Here is a 19758-nt window from a genome sequence, read left to right as displayed (position 1 = left end):
AAATCTGACCCCCATTCTATAGTCACCCTTAAATATACATGTATCTTAACCTACCATTTTATTGAAAAAATCTGTTTATGGTCTATTTTGTTGTAAAAAACGTATGTCAAGGTCACTTATAATGAAGTGTTCTAGACAGATAAAAAAAAAGAAGAAATTTTACATTAAAAAATTGGGTCTAAGCAGTCAATGCAGCCAGATTTGTTTCCTCATTTCCTTTTCCTTAGCAGAGGCACCCTTGGTCCTGTTTATACACATTGCAGTTTTTTGGTGGATTTTTTTACACTACAAGAAAAAGAAAGAAAATCAAAAATTAAAAAAAAAAGAAAATTCAGAATTGAACCAGTGAATTTTCATTGATTCAACCTACGCGGCATTCCAGCGGTAGCTGCAATGACATGTAAAAGACAAAAACAGCCCATATTATAACATAATCATAAAATGATTACGAACTGTATTCATTTTGGGTTCCAGTGCAACTGATCCCCCTGCAACTTAACACCCGTCTATCTAAGCTCTATTATAGGCTACTTACTTTTTTTTAACCCAATCCAACTCTACTACATTTAAATCAATCCCTCTTTTACCAATCCCAATTTGACTCAACCACGTTCAGCTCAGCCCTCCTTGACTTAACAATATACCTACAAACTGTAATTCAGCTTGTTTTGTTGCAAGTCATAAAAGTTGACATCAATCAAATGGTACATAATTCTTATGTAAATGTTTTTATGGTGCTTTTGGCAAAATTAACGCCCTCCCCCCGCCTAAAAAAAAATCCGTTTGTGTTGTATATTTGAAATTAGCAAACTTTTCATAAGCAGGGCCGGAACACATTTGAATTTCATTATTACAGTAACAGGGTTAAGTCAAATAGGGTCAAGTTAAAGGAGGGTTGAGTTAAATGAGGTTTGAATGGCATGGAGACTTAGTTAAAAGGAGATTGAGTTAAACAGGTTTGAGTTGCGTATGGATTGAGCTAAACAGGAGTTCAGTTCCACGCAAACCATCATTTTGAAATGAATTTGAGGACAGTGTTGCATCATTAAGAGTTGTCCACCATACTTTTGGCAAACAACTGAAAGATGGGCCTTTTTCATTCGGGACATCAGCTAGTGGAATAGTCAGCCTTCATCAATAGTAAAGAGCCCAGATGAGGATTCATTCAAGAAATTTATAATTTTCGTGGACTTGATAGGTTTTCTAGTTTTTTATTTTGTAGAAAACTCTAAAACACTTGTGTCTTTTTTCATTAGATTATTCCTATTATTGGTTTTAATTAAACAAAGCGATAATTAAAGAAAATATCTATTTAGCTGCCAAATAAAAAAAAGGTAATAAACCACAAAACACATAACACATCTTACAAGAGTATCCTTAAAAGTGACTAGACAATGAAATAATAAAAATTAAATATTTCTCTTCTGCCAATACCATAATGAGCTCCGCCACAGGCTCCATACACAAAGAAATCCTTCAGCCATTAGAATAATGGTCAGTTTTCTTGTATTGAGAATATTTATCTTCTGGTGGGGGATTTGTGGCGTCTTTTGGTGATACAGGGAAACAACACCATAAGATGAAGGCTACAAAGGCAACAAACGTTCCAACTAAAAGAATGAAATCTTCAATAGTCTGAAAATGAATAAAAAAAAAAGGTTAAACACCTTATACACGTTGTACAAAATGTTATACAGGGAAATAACACTACAAGATGAAATCTTTGATAGCCTGAAAACGAATAAGGGCCCTAAGGACATTATAGACCTTGAACTGGTTGTATTAAATATGTAATACAAGAAAACAACGTCATACGATGAAGGCTACAAAGGCAACAAAGGTTCTGACTAAAAGAATGAAATCTTCAATAGTCTGACAAGGAGCAAGATATGTTAAAAATTAAATGACTACAATAAATACGAGTAAAGAGGAGGAAACGGTTTAAAACGATAAACTAAATTACTCAAATAGAAGCAAGAGGAAAACCTGAGTTGAATTTTTACAAAATTACTCCCTGTTTTATTTTTATTAAATGAAGGACAATAAAAAATCAGACAAGTTAAAAAACGGACAAATTAGATAACTGAAATTAAAAACAAGAAACAGTTAATTTATAAAGTTAAAGTTAAATGGCTATAAGCAATTAACCATATTATAATTACCTTACCTTAATTCACATTTTTGAGCGAATTAATAGCAAGAACTGTGATGTTCGGTAGTTGATGGCGATAGATCCTGTCGCAGTGTTAAGGTCAAGCGACAAACCATCGGGACTAGAGATTGCTGGAGACATGCAATTTAAGCCCACTCTTTAACATTGATCACATGGTAGGTGTGGTTCAAGAACCATTATCCAGCGATTTAGAGTTGGCATCACCGCCCAACAGCAACTTCGGATTGAGTGTGCGAGATGGTTGAGTATGACAAGCCGCATCATCCTCCAAGCTGACTCTCTATTGTCTTCCAAGAGTGTTATACTAGTGAAGGCTTGAAGGGGTTTTCGCACTGGAGTCTCCATGGATTGGCTTTCCATTCCTTGTCGAGCCTCGCTTTGAATTCCTCAGTCAAGGTTGCAGAGATTTTCTCTGCTTAGTTGGTTCCAATCGTTCACCACTCGCTGGCTGAATAAATCTAGTCGGACCTTGGTATTAACGGGGAATTTGAACAGCTTTTTGGAAAGTCCTCGTGTTTGTCTTTGGTGGGGAGAGAAGGTGAGCAGAGTCTGGTCTGCTTGTTGGACGTACCTGTAGGAGACATCATGTCATTTCGCCTATGCTGAAAAACAAGAGTTGGGAGGTTAACAGACTGCAATCTACTACAGTACGGCTGACAACGTAAACTGTCGATGTATTTGGTGGCTCTCCTTTGGACACCTTCAACGAGCTGGATGTCATTCCTGTAGAAAGGACCAGCAAGACATGTTCCGAAATCCAGCATTGGCCTGACCAGAGTTTTGTATAGTTTCAGAAAAACTGTAGAGGATCGACTACTGACGGTTCTTTTCAGGAGTTCCAAATTTGCCTTTACTTTCGAATCTGCTTGTCGGTGTGCTCGTGGAATTTTAATCTGTGATCCAACAGGACTCCTAAGTCTCTACCACTACTAGAAGTAGGAAGCAAGATTGTCGATGACGTTTTGTCGTCGTACAAAGTATACTGGTGGTGCAGATTACCACGGCCAAAATGAAGAGTGATGCACTTTGAGATGTTGAAGGACAGAAGCCACTTAGCTGCCCGTGCTAGAATTTAGTTGATTGGATTGTAGGCCACTGTTGTCCGCAGTACCAAATAGCATGGAGTCGTCAGCGTAAAGAATCAGCTGATTTTTTGTTTCAGCTACCTGGTCAATGATGTAGATGGGGAATAAGGTCGGTCCGAGGATAGTTCCTTGAGGGAAGCCACTCAGAACTTGGCAATGTGTTGAACAGACCTTTTCTCCGTCTGTGATAAAGAGCCAAACCTTTTGCGTTCTACCACCAAGGAAGTCCATTAGACAGTCGGCTAGCTCAATGTTAATGCCCACGGCTGTAAGTTTGGAGCACAAACGAATATGAGGGACTTTGTCAAAGGCTTTGGCAATGTCTATTAGAATTAGGTCGACAGGAAATCCTCTTTCAAGAAGCAGAGTAATTATCTCGGAAGTTTCGAGTAGGGTGGTTTCGACTAACGTCCCAGGAAGAAAACCATGTTGTTTGTCTGAAATAATGGTGTTGAAAACGAGGTGCTTGACAAGTGAGTCGTTGAAAATTCTCTCTAAAATCTAAGATACTGCAGACGTCAGGCTTAAAGACATGTAGTTTTCAGCTTTAGATCAGTCCCCATTAATAATAAGGCTAATATGCATAATTTTGGGCATAAAAAGCCTTCTTGATAGTAGAAAAAGATTCCCACTTATAGCTAAATTTTACCAAAGTTTATCATGGTTGAAGCAATGTCTATAACCTAGTAAAGATCATACATTAATTAGTATAAATTAAATAAAACTTTCTAAAATAAATTTTAAATGAAAAGGCCACACAACCATCATGGGTTTCCAGCAAACACATATTGGAAATAAAAACAGTGGCTTCGCTAAAACAAGCTGTAACTCGACTTTAAATCTTGAAAACAATATTAACACAACTAAAAAAGATAAGACAAGTTAAACAAGAGCTAAGAGCTCATATGACACTTGTGACGAGGACGGAAGAGCCAAGTGCTCACATGGTATGACCTCTAGCAAAATTCTAAGAATCAATAGATTGATTTAAAAGGAAAATCTGAGGCTCAATGCTGGTCAGGACATAAAATAAGAGCTCTGAGACACGAGCTCCTTCTAAATATCAAAACTCATTAAAATCCAATAACTCACTCGTAAGTTAAAAATACCTCATTTTTTCTAATTTTCCCTCTCCCTTCAGCCCCCCAGGTGGTTGAATCGAGGAAAATGACTTTATTAAGTCAATTTGTGCAGATCCCTGACACGCCTACCAATTTTCATTGTCCTAGCACGTCCAGATGCACCAAACTCACCAAAGCACTGGACCCAACCTAACTCCCCCAAAAAGAGCGGATCCAGTCAGGTTACGGCAATCACGTATCTACAACATTTGCTTATTCTACCCACCAAGTTTCATCCCGATCTCTCAACTCTAAGCACTTTCCAAGATCTCCGGTTTCCCCCTTCAACTCCCCCAATATCACCAGATACGGTTGGGATTTAAAATAAGAGTTCTGAGACACGAGGTTCTTCTAAATGTCAAATTTTCTTAGGGTCTGATCACCCTTTCGTAAGTTAAAAATACATCATTTTTTCAGTTTTTCCTCTCCTTCCAGCCCCCCAGATGGTCGAATTGATGAAACAACAGTTATCAAGTCAATTTGTGCAGGTCCATGACATGCCTACCAATTTTCATCATCCTAGCACGTCCAGAAGCACCAAACTCGCCAACGCACTGGAAATCCTCCAACTTCCCCGAAGAGAGTGAATCCGTTCCAATTATGTCAATCACGTATCTAGAACTTGTGCTTATTTTTCCCATCAAGTTTTGTCCCAATCTCTTCACTCTAAGCGTTTTCCAGTTTCCAAGATTTCTGCTTCCCCTCCAGCCCCCTATAATCCCGAATCCGATTCAAATTGAAAATGGAGCATCTGAGACACAAGATATTTCTATATATCAAGTTTCATTAAGATCCAATAACCCATTTGCAAGATAAAGATACCTCAATTTTCACATTTTCCAAGACTTCCGGTTTCCCCCTCCAACTCCCCCCCCCCCCAATGTCATTGGATCTAATCTTGATTTAAAATAAGAGCTCTGAAGCACAAGATCCTTCTAAATATCAAATTTCATTAAGACTTGATCACCCATTTGTAAGTAAATATTACATCATTTTTTCTAATTTTTCTGAATTACCACCCACCCCAGGACCTCCAATCGATCCGGTCCGGTTATTTCAGTCACCTATCTTGGACTTGTGCTTATTCTTCCCACCAAGTTTCATCCTGATCTCTCCACTCTAAGCATTTTCCAAGATTTCTGATCCCCCCAACTCCCCCCAATGACAATGGATCCGTTCGGGATTTAAAATGAGAGACCTGAGTTACAAATTCCTTCTAAATATGAAATTTCATTAAGATCCAACCACTCCTTTGAAAGTCAAAAATATCTCATTTTTTCTAATTTTTCAGAATTAACCCCGCCCCTAACTCCCCTAAAGAGAGTGGATCGGTTCCGGTTATGTAAATCACGTATCTAGGACTTGTGTTTATTTTTCCCACCAAGTTTCATTCCAATCCCTCCACTCTAAGCATTTTCCAAGATTTTAGGTTTCCCCCTCCAACTCCCCCAAATGTCACCAGATCCAGTCAGGATTTAAAATAAGAGCTCTGAGACACGATATCCTTCTCAATATCGCATTTCATTAAGATCCGATCACCCGTTCGTAAGTTAAACATACCTCATTTTTCTAATTTTCCAAATTAACCCCCCCCCCCCAGATGGTCGAATCGGGGAAACGACTATTTCTTAACTTAATCTCGCCTGGTCCTTCATACGCCTACCAAATTTCACCGTCTTAGCTTATCTGGAAAGTTTTTGTCATCCCATGTATTTAGTTCAATGTCAAAGGTTGTTAAATGGTAAAAAAGTAAAAAAAAAGTAAAAAAAAAGTACAAATCAAACGAATACAAAAAAAACGAGTAAAACGCAAAAAATGGTAAATTAGACTAAAAAAGAAGCAAGTAAAAAATTGAGAGTATTTTACAAAATTATCTGCTGTTTTGTCAATAAATAAAGCACAATTACACAAGTTATGATAATTTAAAAAGGTTTAGATTAACTGAGTATGACAAAATACTAGATTTTGTCATCACAGCCATTTACCAAGATGTCATCAAGATGACAAAAAAGTTAAAAAACTAGAAATAAAACGACTGAAATAAAACGACTGAAATAAAATGACATTAAAGAAAACAAGAATCTAAAAGGAAAAATTAAAGACTTAAAAAAGAAGTGAGTGATAAAAGGTTAAATTAGATGACTATAACAAAATGCTAGATTTTTGGTTATCTCACTTATTTAGCAGAATGACTAATATCATTGAAATAACGATCAATAATACAAGTAAAACCTCTTTAAAAAAAATCCTTACACATTGTAACAATAAAATTTGAAGCACATTTTATTCTGTTCACATCTTTATAAATATCTATCAAGCAAATAAAGCTGATGATACAAAAAAACTTCCACAGACAATCACCATTATGCTTCAAAACATTATAATATTGTGTGACATAACATGTCACAATCACCATTGTGACATGAAGTTCATGTCATGTTCATGAAGTTCATGTTCAATGTCACATTGTGACATTGTGACCATCATGAAGCACAATCACCATTGTGCTTCAAAACATTGTAATATTGTGTGACATAACATGTGATAATGAATTTGGCAAACAAATTCATTAAACCACTACTTCAAGATTCAGCCACAACCAAGGTTGTGGCTGAATCTTGGTTCAAAACCAAGGTTCGAAATATGACAAGTCAGGTTACTTACTTACTGTCTCCTAAGCATATACATGTATATATGGAATCGCAAAAAAAGATTAAAAAAGAATAGATAAAACATGTATATACACAGATAAAATATACAGCTACAACCTAATTCTCCCCAAATTCAGAATTTAGGAAAAACTCAACTCAAAATGAAGGAAACAACAAAAACAGAAATTTTTATTTTGTTGTAAAATAAAACAGAAGTTGGTCAAGACCATGAAAACGTTTTTTCTGTTAATTATCAAATTATTCTAATTTTTTGAAATTAATTTGATATTACATTATAATATAGACATATTATAATCATTACATATATTTAATAATATAAACTATATCATTTCTCTCATAATATTAATTGTATTACAATTAATTACAAAAAAATTAATTAAGAATTTCATTATTTAAATTATTACAAAGAATTGCAAGTATATTTTACATCACAATTCAATACCATCTGGTAAAAGTATCTCTGAGTTGAGGGCTAAAAAATGATAAAACAAACCAAATTGCTTATATTACAGATGAATAGAAGCCTAGGTTCTGAATTTAGAAAGCTTTCATCCTTTGTTTTATTGTTTCCAAAGAATCCTCACAATCTTTCACTTTCTTTTACTTAATATATAATATCCAGGGGGTTGTTTTAGGGGTACGTGCCCCCCCCCCAGAAGGTTTCACTGATTACAGCATCGAGAGGGTGAGAAATACCCATTAAGAAGCCAATTTTTATCAGTGCACCCCCCCCCCCCAAAAAAAAAATAAAAATAAATAGCAAGTCTTTATCCAACTTTGATAACACCATTACAGATTTTTTTTAAGTTTTGCAGTTGCCCAAATTGGAAAGAACAAAATCTGTTTTATGAGAGCCTTCCTAAAAGAAATAGCAATTGACCTTAATCACTAGGACCAAACAATTTCATAATCTACTGAATAATGTACATTAAACTAATTTGATACGCTTTATTTGTGCATATGTGTGTACATTTTATTAAAATTCAACAACCTTCAACCCTGCAACAACCTTCCTCCCTTCCCTTTAGGTTGCAGCCTCCAGGTTGAGTAACAATGCTCAGCTTTGTCTAGTTCCCATTTCAATGACTTTCAGAAAAAAAAATTACACAAATGTGTTCAACAACAATCAACAAACAGTAGCCAATGAAAAAATTTTAAAACACATAATCATGTGTCAGCCACAATCAGCCATAATCATCTCTCAGTGTTGACAACTGTAAACCAGAGAAAAACGAAACAAAAATCCAATGCAAAAAAAAATATTATCAAATGTGGAACTAAGAAAACTAAATATATACAAGCATAAATGTAATACACAATGTCATAGTCCATGAATGATGGTTAATTGTTTTATCTATTTGGTTGGTTTCTGTGATTGAGAATCTATTATAATTTATAATTATATTATTATAATTTATTTATTTATTATAATTTATAATTATAAACTATTATAATTTGTGTCAGATACAATATCATCTGTAGGAACATTGAAATTACTGCAAGCGTGGGAGCTCAGTCCATTATTGTTTGGCGAGAAGCTGTATTAGATTAGTTTATTTTATGCCAATATACAATAGACACAGTTTGTCAAATAGACAGAAGCTTGTGCCCTCAGATTTTGCTACCCCTCTAGATTTTGACAATACCCTTTAAGGGAAGGTATTCCATGGAAAAAGAACCGTTTTGGTGTTCTAATTGAAAAAAAAAGACAAATTTGCGCCTTCCTAGATTTGAAAGATATATTTTACCCCCTCTAGATTTTCATCAATTAATACCACTGATTCTAGGGCTTCAGCTCTTGGACAATAGGTATACCTGGCAACCTATTAATAGCATGTTATGGTAGATAGGCTAATATATTTATTTTAAAATTACTATAACGATCCCAGGAGGGCTTATTTTGGATGTCGGGGTCTATAAATAAAAACAGGACAAACAAAACGCATAAAAGGTAACAAAAACTAAGACTGGCATGATAATGCCATGACTAGAATTTTTTGAATGAAAATCTATTCAGTAGTCATTACTTAAACTGTTGAAAAGAAAAAAAAAGTAAAACTATATAGAAAAAAATAAATATAAAGCATTTATTTCGAAAGGATATGAAAAACGGAAGGGAAAGCTTTATGGATGATATTTTTAACACAGAAACCCTACATGAAGATTATGCATTTTTTCAGTACATCTTTATATTAAGTTAAATGAAATAATTCAAAGAAATTCCACCATTTTTTCTTCTTATTTTGTTAGGCTGCTTAGAAACTGCTGTTTCGCCTACATATTGAAAAATATCAAAGCCAACAGAAGAAACATGGCAGATAGAAAAATGAAGAAATAGTTTTGAATTTTTTTATCCAGCTTAATTGTGACAAATCAATGTTTGTGGATTATATAACTTTAACAAAATGGATTTATAATAAAACAGTAAGTTTGAAACCAATGTTTTAACTCTTTTTATACCAACAAACCATAGAAAGAAATTATAATTTTTAGTAGTCCAGTAACCAGTAGCCCAGATAAAGGTGCTCCCATTGGTTTCTCTTTTGTTTGCTGATAAAAGGAATCATGGAACTGAAAATACATTGAAAAATTATAAATTTTAAATGGGCTCATTAAAATTTCACAATCAATTTCTGTTGCTGAATCTTCAATAGAATGGCAATTTTCTTCAATTTTTTTTTCTTTTTAATAATTGTTTGCAAATAGCCACATCTATATTTGTATACATGGAAACAATGTCAAAGCTTGTAACTATTGTGTTTTTTATATATAAATGTGTTATTAAGTTTTTCAACTAAATCTGCCAAATCACTCATGTGTGAATTTTGGGAATACAGTAAAGGTTTGAAAGCTGTCCAAAGCCTATTCCCAGTATTGAAACTAGGGGCTATAGGACATCCTATGATAGTTCTTAAGGAAATACCTTGTTTATGTAATTTTGGTAAACTGCAAAATTTTTGACAGAAGTTACCACAGGGGAAAAATTTATTGTATAATTGTGGGGTGATTTTACCATTCTGTTTTAGCTGCTTTAATTCATTTATAACATTACTAACAAGCTGATCAATAGGACTGTTAGCTATTGTCTTATATGTAGTTTTGTCATTTAAATGTGAATAAATTTTGCTGGCATAATCTGTTGTATCCATTATAACAAGTGAATTACTTTTGTCTGCTATGGTTATTACAATAGACAGGTCTTTGCAGATAATAGATAATATTTTATGTTCTGCAAATTTTCTGGTGTAAAATTGGTAGCAGACTTAACTTTTTTTTGGCTGTTGTAAAGGGTGTTCCATAAGACAAGATCTAAATTCATTGGAGTTAGAAACAGATGTGTAGCATTTATGCAAAGCAGACTCTAGAGAGGAAACTATATCTGCCACAGGAACCTGTTTTGGTAGGAAAGAGAATTTTCAACCCTTTTCTAGTGTTTGGATTTCCTGGGGTTCATATGTTTTAGAAGAGAGGTGAACAATAGTGGATCCAGGAGTGAATCTTAGAGAATAAATACAGTTTTTCACCAAAGATTCAACCCTCAAGCTTTCCAATCTTTTATATAGTTATTCTTTTGACAAGCGAAAATCCTGGCTAAACAAATTCCTCTGTTATCTAGCAACTTGAGAAAAATCAGCAGTAAACAGGTTATCAAATAAAAATTTTCCAAAGATTTTCTTTCTGAAGAAATGATATATCTTTTATTTTTTGTCCTTAATAATATGGACTAAAATTTTTGATTGTACTGTATGAGCAAATTGCAATTTTTCCTGGGTATTTAAATATAATTTGTATCTTAAAGACTTAGGAATAAAATACTTGTTTCTGCAGGATTCTAAGATTTTTGTATTTTTTTTTTACTGATAATATTAGCATGTTTTTTACCTAAACTAATAATATATGGTTAAATATGTCATTGATATAAATCAGAAAGAGAATTGGACCCAGTACAGTACCCCATGATACTCATTACTTTGGCCTTGTCAGAGTAAATTGGTTGGCCATCTGTGACAACTAAGCAAACTTTCTGCTTGTACTTTGTAAGGAAATTCATCAGCCAGTCTACAACAGCCTGATTGATGCCAACAATTGATATTTGGAGTGCAGTTGACTGTAAGGAACCTTGTCAAATGCTTTGGCTAAGTCCAGCAACAGCAGGTCAACTGGATGTCCATGGTCAATTAGGTATGTGATTTCCTTCTATGATTCCAAAAGGTTTGTTTAAATTGATTTCTCTACTGGAAGCCATGCAGCTTGGGTGACAAGATCTTGTTGGTGGCCAAGTGCTTAAGGGTTGAATCATTAACTATGTGCTTAAGTATTTTGACAACAACTGGGAGGCTAATAGGCTTATAATTTTCAGGCTATGAACAGTTACCCTTCTTGAAAACTAGCATAATGTTGGATATTTTCCAGTCTGCTGGCAGCTCTCTAGAAGTAAGTGATTTCTGGAAATTTTTCTTAAGTGGTTCTGCTAAGATTGCTGTAGCTTCTTTTAATAGCCTGAGATGAAGGTTATTGAATCCTGGCTATTTGTTAGTATCTAACATCTGTAAATGTCTGAGAACCTCTGTGAGGAACAGAGTGATACTATCCATTGGGGTTTTTACAATGTATTCTGGACCATTGGGTTCAGTAGTAAAAACAGAAACGAATCACTGATTCAGTGAGTTTGCAAGCTTGTTGATATCAGTAATCTCTTCACCTTCATCTGTTACCAGTTTCCTGATGCCTCATCTATTATGGTCTTGGCTAGAGACATATTCTTTGGGTTTGTCTTAGCATCATCTACAAACTTGTATACAAATTGCATGTCAAATTTTTGAGTTTGTTCCAACTCTTTGAGTATTTTTCTGTTGATTTCCTTCTTAATATCTTTCATCATTGTCAGTAGTGTTTGGGGTTTTGGAATGAGATTGCTCAAAGTGTACTGTTCGGCTTTGCTTAGCAGTATTCCTTTGAAGGATTGCCATTATTGTTCTAAGGAACCAATTAGGACATCATCCCAGGAGATGTTGCTGAGATTGATTCTAATCTTCTCGCAGTCATTGCCAACACACTCCACTAATAAACTTCAACAATTAGATGTGACACTTTATAAACATCTCCAGAAATTCTATGATAACACATTGTATTCATGAAGGAGTCTGAACCCTGGGAAAACTTTCAATATCTATAATATTGTTGCTTGCTTTGGATCTGCATATGCTCAGGCCATGACTCCTACTAACATATTATCAGCATTTCAATCAACTGTAATTTGTCTTTTTGACTGGCACATTTTTACAGATGAAGACTTTCTGCCATCAACTATTACAGATTGTCCTGTGCCTGACTGTTCTTCCACCAACAATGACACAACTTTGCTTTCAACTTCAGCACAGGTTTCCAACAATGCTTATGTTATTACTCTGCCCATAACATCTTGCAGTGATACCATCAATCAAGGAAATTAGCTCTAGCACTTCTTTAATTGTTCATAAAATTCTATTAAAGAAGTCACCAGTTGTGCAAGTGATAACACCTACTGCAGTTTTGTAGATGTATGTGGCTATCCAAAAGCAAGACCACAAAAAATCACTCAAAAAGGACAAGAAAAGGGCCATAGCCTCATAGCTACTGACACCCCTGAAGAAATTAGACTAGAAGAAAATGCACTAACAAGACTCAAAGAGGGTTAAAAAGACTGGGACAAAACATGCTGAGCCAGCAAAAAATGTCAGAAAAGATCTTTGGTCAACTCAAAAATGTAAGAGTGATTGCAAGGAAGAGTCTTGTGATCTATTGGCAGATGAAATAAATGATGCAGAGTTTTCTGATCCTGGCTCAGATGAAAGTTGTCAATATCTCTCTGATCTTTCAACAAATACCAAGAATCTCCAAGCTGGGACATTTTTTGCTACACCAATTCAATGTAAAAAAAAAAACAAAAAAAAACACATCTTCTTTTATAATGGTAACATAGTTGAAAAATAAGAGGTAAAGAAGATAGCAACTACAAAGTTTCTTACTTGAGGAAATCTCAAAATATGTGGGAAAATTTATCTTGAGCCTGACATAGAGATGGTGAAACATAATAAAGTAGTCACTATTCTTCTTTCTCTAACTGTTATCAAGTGAACAACCTCTAGGCAAAAAAAAACTATTGTCTTTTAATGCCAAGATAAGAGGTGACATTTGCTGAGTGCAAAACAACTTCTCATTATCTATGTATTTAAACTTAAAAAAAATTTACATTTTCTAGTTTTCAATAAATGGGTTTAAAACAAGAAATTGGTTATAATTCATACATTCATGTCCCAACCTGAGCCAAGGGGTGTCCCAATCTGGGCTTACAGTCTTCCCAGGTTGGGATGCATGATGCATCTGACAATGCTGTTTGTTTTTTAAGTTGATTCACTAACAACAAACTTCCCATTCTTAAGAATGAAAGTACAGGCTATGCCAGTACAATTATGTTGAGCTAAAGACATTAAGAAAAGGGCAAATGATGGTGAAGTAATGGACTTTTGAATTTTGATGTCTCAATATGGGTCTGTTCCCCCCTACTGTTTTCACCCTAGGTTACCAGGTGTTATTTTAAACTTTGGTTTTGACAGTAGGTTTTTCTTTTTAAATCACAATTTTCAAAATGATTTTGCTTGTTAAATAAGTTACAATACAATGGCCTATAACTGTTTGGCAAGTTAACACAGGGCTAGTCTTACATATTTACCATTACCTAGTAGGACTTTAGAGCATGCTCTAAAAGGAGTAATTTTTCTTACTGACTCTTCACCAAGCAAAACTGAGCTGACCAAGTAAAAGAAGTCATCAAATGGTGTGATTTCCTGCAAGCTATATTTATTGCACAGATTTTAGAAGTTTTCTATTCAGCTAAATAATTTTTACTAACATATTATCAGCATTTCAATCAACAGGAATTGGTCCTTTGACTGACACAATTTTACAAATGAAGACTTTCTGCCATCATCTGTTACAGATTGTCCTTTGCCTGACAGTTCTTTCACCAACAATGACACAACTTTGCCTTCAATTTAGTACTGTTTTCAAACCATCCTTATGTGATTACTCTACCCATAACATCTTGCAGTGGTACCATCATACCAGGAAGTAACTCTAGCACTCCTTTAATTGTTTCTAAAACTCCAGTTAAAGAAGTTACCAGTTGTGCAAGTGATAACACCTAGTGCAGTTCTGTAGATGTATGTGGTTATCCAAAAGCAGGACCACAAAAAAATCACTCAAAAAGGGCAAGAAAAGGGTCATAGCCTCATAGCTACTGGCACCCCTGAAGATATTAGACTGGAAGAAAATGCACAAACAAGACTCTTAAAGAGGGTTAAAAAGACTGGGGCAACACATGCTGAGCCAGCAAAAAAGGTCAGAAAAAATATTAGGTAAACTCAAGAATGTAAGAGTGATTGCAAGGAAAACTCTGCTGATGAAATAAATGATAAGATAGTTTTCCTTATCCTGACTCAGATGAAAGTTGTCAATCCCTCTGATCTTTCAACAAATGCCCAGGATATCCAAGCTGGGACATTTTTCCTACACCAATTCAATGTAAAAAAAAAACACCACCTTCTTTTATATTGGTAACATAGTTGAAAAACTAAGTGGTAAAGAAGTTGGTGACTACAATGTTTATTACTTGAGGAAATCTCAAAATATATAGGAAAATTTATCTATCATTTGAGCCTGAAACAGGGATGGTGATAGGCTACATAATAAAACAGTTACTGTTATTCCTCCTCTAACTGTAGCCAAGGGAACAACCTCCAGTCAAAAAACTGTTTGTCCTTTAATGTCAATCTAAGAGGTGACATCAGTTGAGTGGAAAACAACTTCTCATTATCTAGCCTATGTTTTTAAACTTTACTATGTATTTTTAATAAATTGGTTGAAAACATGAAATTGGTTATAATTCATACTAGGCTATCTCCCAACCTAAGCCAAGTGGTGTCCCAATCTGGGCTAATTGCCTTCTTAGGTTGTCACACATCCAAGAATTTTTCATTTTAAAAAAGTTGATTCACTGACAACAAACTTCTTATTCTGAAGAATATAAGTGTAGGCTATACCAGTACAATTATATTGAGCTAAAGATTTTAAGAAAAGGGCAATTAATGGTGAAATAAAGGACTTTCAAATTTCAGTGTCCCAATGTGGGTCAGTTCCCTCTTCTGTTTTTTACCCTGAGCTACCAGGTGTTATTTTAAACTTTGGTTTTGACAGCAGCCCCCTTTTTTATCACAATTTTTAAAATGATTTTGCTTGTTGAATGAGTTACAATACATATAAAGAGAGTAGTGTTCAATGATTTAGCCTATAACTGTTCAGAAAGTTAACACATGGTCAATCTTATATATTTACCCTTACCTATAAGGACTGTGGAGTATGCCCTAAAAGGAGTAATTTTTCTTACCGGCTCTTCACCAAGCAAAACCGAGTTGATCAAGTAAAAGAAGTCATCAAATGGTGTCATTTCCTACAAGCTGCATTTATGCCATAGATTTTAGTAATCTTCTATTCAGCTAAATAAGTCGACGTTGCCGATAAGCAAGCTATTACTTATCGGCTACACACATCGTGCAATACACATCTTTCTGACCTGAAGTGAATGAATAAACCCTTTCCTATTACTGTCATTTCTCAAGTCGTTTTATCCAAACCCTAAAAATGACTAGGAGAAGTGTGGCTTTAGCGACTGTGGATCGTACTTCCATGAATAATTGTGCTAGTCTGCCCCAGCCTTGCCAAATTACTCTCCCACGTCGTTTATTGGACAATGACCTGGCGAACACTAAGATGAAATCCGATCACTCTAGCTCTGTTAGCTCCGAACCTTCCGAGCATTAATGATCACCTCCAAGTCAACCAATCTAATACCTCCTGCCAGACAGAAACTACTACTTGTGGCATTTTTTGTTCTAACCCCCTTTTGGACTTGTCACTCTTTTCCCTTGTATCAATGAGAGATAAATTGGAATTAATAAGCAAGGAAATATCTGCAATCAAATACCTTAGGTCACGTCTAAGTGAAATCCCTCTTAAGACGTCCGATGTTAATGAAGATCAAAATTAGGAAGTAATCCTTAATGATTCTCACCCTGAGAAATATTCAACTATTTCCTGTAACAAAGAGGTGATGAAACAAACCTGTATTTTTTAAAAGTTCAGTTTCTTTGGTGACAACATGATAAAGAGTTCATCTGACCTGAATAACACAAAATCATATGCTAATGAATGCAAACAAAAGGTCAAGACAATCTGGATAAGCTGTCATAAAATGATTACTGATAAGGGTATATGCATATTTGCCTGGAATGGTATTTGCAAAAAAGATACAAATTTAATCATAAGCATGTTTGCAAAAGTTTTACTATTGAGGGTGAATGTAAAGTCTCCGACTGCCAAATATTACACCAAAAAGTTTGTAGTATGTTTGGAAGTGGTCGTTGCTTTGGTTGTGACTGGATTCATTTGAATCATGGCTATGACGCATTCAACAAACTTTTTAGTAATACCGGAAAGAATTCTCGTCGACTGGCAAAATCTCTCCCGAGTATTATTACCGTGAATATTGATCAGGCAAAAAACGAAGTGCGCCAAACCAGCCCACTGTTCTCACCAGCCCTCAAAAGCAGCATGAATCCAAATTTTCAACAGCACCAAACCATTCAGAAGATCTCCATGTGACGTTCCAGCTCCCTCTCACTTCAATTACCGAATCAGTTTAATCGCCTCAGTTCCGGTATTTACATCAAAAGAGTCCACGATTCTACAACAAGTATCCAACTGCAAGTCAAAAAACCCTGGTATGATACATCGCTTTCTCTTCTACTTAGGAGAAACTGACATCGCAGAAATGTTGGAACAAAAGAAAAATGTGAATAATTGGACAAATGTGAATGGTTCTTCTATCAATATTGACTCTAATAATTTCTCAGGAAAAGTCAAATGTGCTCCCTTAGTCCCTTTTGATTTATCCATTTGTGATTCAAACAAAGTTAAGTGTAAAATTGGCACCTTTATAAGTCGTTTTAAATACCCCAAACTTTTTTTTAAACAACGCTGAAAGTCTTAACTTTGAAACACTTAATGAACAAGACTCTTTTTCTAAAATGTATAAATAAGACATACTTGCTATGACTGAATTACACGCTCAAAATTTACATCTGTTACAAATGAACAGTTTCTCTCGGCTTATTAAATTCAGACCCGAAACCCACCCTCCGGGTGAGAAAGTGGTGAGGGAATTCTTTTCTTTGTCCGTAATGATTTTTATCCTTCTGAAATATCCGTTCCTTGTTTAACGCCCTTTGACGAGGTTTTATGGGTGTGTGTTCGACCAAAGGTCTTACTGCGTCCTTTCAATTTGATTGTCCTGTGTTGTTTTTATTACTCTCCTGGGCAGAGAACAGCTGACAAATTTAATTGTATTGAAAATTGCATGCCAATGCTGACTATGTACTATCCAAATGCTGGAATTTTCCTGGTAGGTGAGGCAAATGAATTAAAACTTGAATTTACATGTAGTACTTTTAGTCTAAGACAAATTGTAATGGTGCTTACTACCAAAGGCAACTCTAATCTTGATTTAATATGCAACAATATGTCAAATTTCCACTGATCCGTCACCATTCTGCCCCTCTAGGAGATAGGCATCACTTTAGCCTACTCCTATCTCCATTGGCTACATTTAAACAGTCCCTTACTATTACTGAAACTGTCTTTAGACCTCTAATTGACTCAGGACACTACAATTTTTGTTCTTGGATCACTAGTGAAAATTGATCCCTTGTTTTCATGATATCGACTACAATGCCTTGTCCCTCCAAAGTTTATTGAGGAGTAATATGAAGGCCATTTTCTAGTGAAAAAAATTAAAACATGCTCTACCGATAAATTTTACATTACTGCGATTTTTAAAAAACTTATAAGGAAAAAAAAATCATTTTGTTGAAGCAAGGACATGTCACACAGTCTAAAAATTAAGAAAGCTGAAACGGAAAGCATTGAAATGAAAATTGAGAGAGACAGCTTCTGAGTATTACAATAGTAAAGCTAAGAATCTATATTCAAACAAGCCTAAGGAGTAGTACAGGAAAAATATAGAAATTTGTGATAAAATCCCTGTTGAAGTTAGTTTTCCTCTTTTTGAGCCCCCTTCTAAGATAGCTAACAATTTAAACCTGCACTTGTGCTCATTGTACAAAGTCTCCCCCCTTTCACTGGCTCAGGTCAAACTATTCCTCATTCCACCTCTTTCCCCCAAATTTCTCCCGCTGATGCTTTAAATAAAATCCAAAAGCTCAACAAATCAAGTACTTGGCCCTTAGACATCCCAATTGACTTGATTAAAGCTTTTTCAGACACAATTGCTGGAACTTTATCTGATATTCTCAACCAAATTACAAAATCTGGTAAATTCCCAAGTCGCTGGAAACTAGGTTTTATAACACCCATCCCAAAGAAATATTCCAATCTGACATTAACCGGCATGCGTCCAATCACACTCACTCCAGTTTTCTTTCAAAACTTTACGAAGGGTTCCTTTGTGACTGGCTTCAAGTTAGAGTTTGTCCACACATTGACGTCCAATAGTTTGGTAATTTGTGAAAAACCTCCACCACCCATTACCTTGTGTACTTGGTTCATACCATCCAAAGTAAACTAAAGAAACTAAATGTTTGGCTAAATTTGGCTTTTAGTCGATTTCCGAAAAGCGTTTGACCTACTTGACCACAATATCCTATTTTGTTTGCTAAAGGATAACTTTGAAATTGACCCTCTATTAATAAATATTGTTATATCGTTCCTTTCAAACAGATGAAAAATACAAAAGTTGTAAGTTTGAAGCTTTAAAATACAAAAATAATTACTCTAGCCCCCTCTCAATTTACTGTGGAATACCTCCAGGAAACATATTGGGAACACTCTTATTTCTTATCATCATTAACAATATTGGCAAGGAATTCCCTAAAGATGGAAATATATGAATGACTTGTTGATCATTGAAATATGCCATAGGAATATTAAAAGTGACCCCGTTGAAATCCTAACACAATTTTCGAATGAAACGTAAAGAATTTAAATATGACAGTAAATCCCACTAAATCACATATAATGACGATCAATTTCTTGAAATTTACTCCCATTTTCTGTGACCTGATACCACCCAAAATGCTAGTGAAACATGTTAAACTCCTTGATGTCACAATTTCTAATGATCTTAAGTGGGACACGCATGTTTCCAATATTGTTAAACAAGCAAATATTTCACTATCCATGTTTTAGCTGCTAAACAAATTTACTTGGAATATGCATGTTCTGCCTGGTATTCGCAACTTTCAAGTGAACATAGTGACAAAATTGAGTTGGTTCAAAAGCGTGCGCTCAGGATCATTTACAAAGAGGGCGAAATTCCATACTCCTTCCTATTTAAGCTGCACGCATTACCATCTTAAAAGAAAGGAGGAAAGAAAATTACTTGCATTCTGCTAAACCAGTCATTTTCAATCCCTGTATTGAGGACTTACTTCCTGAATTTCACAATCCAATTAGACCCTTAATCCCCCGGTCAGCCTCCGCAGTAATCCCATCTTACTGTCCAATCCCTGCTAGTACAAATAGGTTTCATAAAAGTTTTATCACCTTTATTCTGGAGCACCCTATTAATAATACGTGATTGCGTCCTTACCAAA

At 35.1% G+C, this 19758-nt stretch overlaps 1 long non-coding RNA gene across 1 annotated transcript; it reads right to left on the bottom strand.

The window, feature by feature from the left end:
* Positions 1–1292: 1292 nt before the first annotated feature.
* Positions 1293–15594, bottom strand: LOC136026554 (uncharacterized). Its single transcript, XR_010617334.1, has 2 exons — positions 15477–15594; positions 1293–1635 (listed from the first exon to the last, which is right to left on the bottom strand). It is a non-coding gene; the product is annotated as an uncharacterized LOC136026554 (long non-coding RNA).
* Positions 15595–19758: the final 4164 nt, after the last annotated feature.

Source organism: Artemia franciscana, chromosome 4 (genome assembly GCF_032884065.1).
Source record: "Artemia franciscana chromosome 4, ASM3288406v1, whole genome shotgun sequence".
Taxonomy (NCBI): domain Eukaryota; kingdom Metazoa; phylum Arthropoda; class Branchiopoda; order Anostraca; family Artemiidae; genus Artemia; species Artemia franciscana.
The sequence above is the reverse complement of the archived record's forward strand: the minus strand, read 5'-3'. Positions and strand labels throughout refer to the sequence as shown.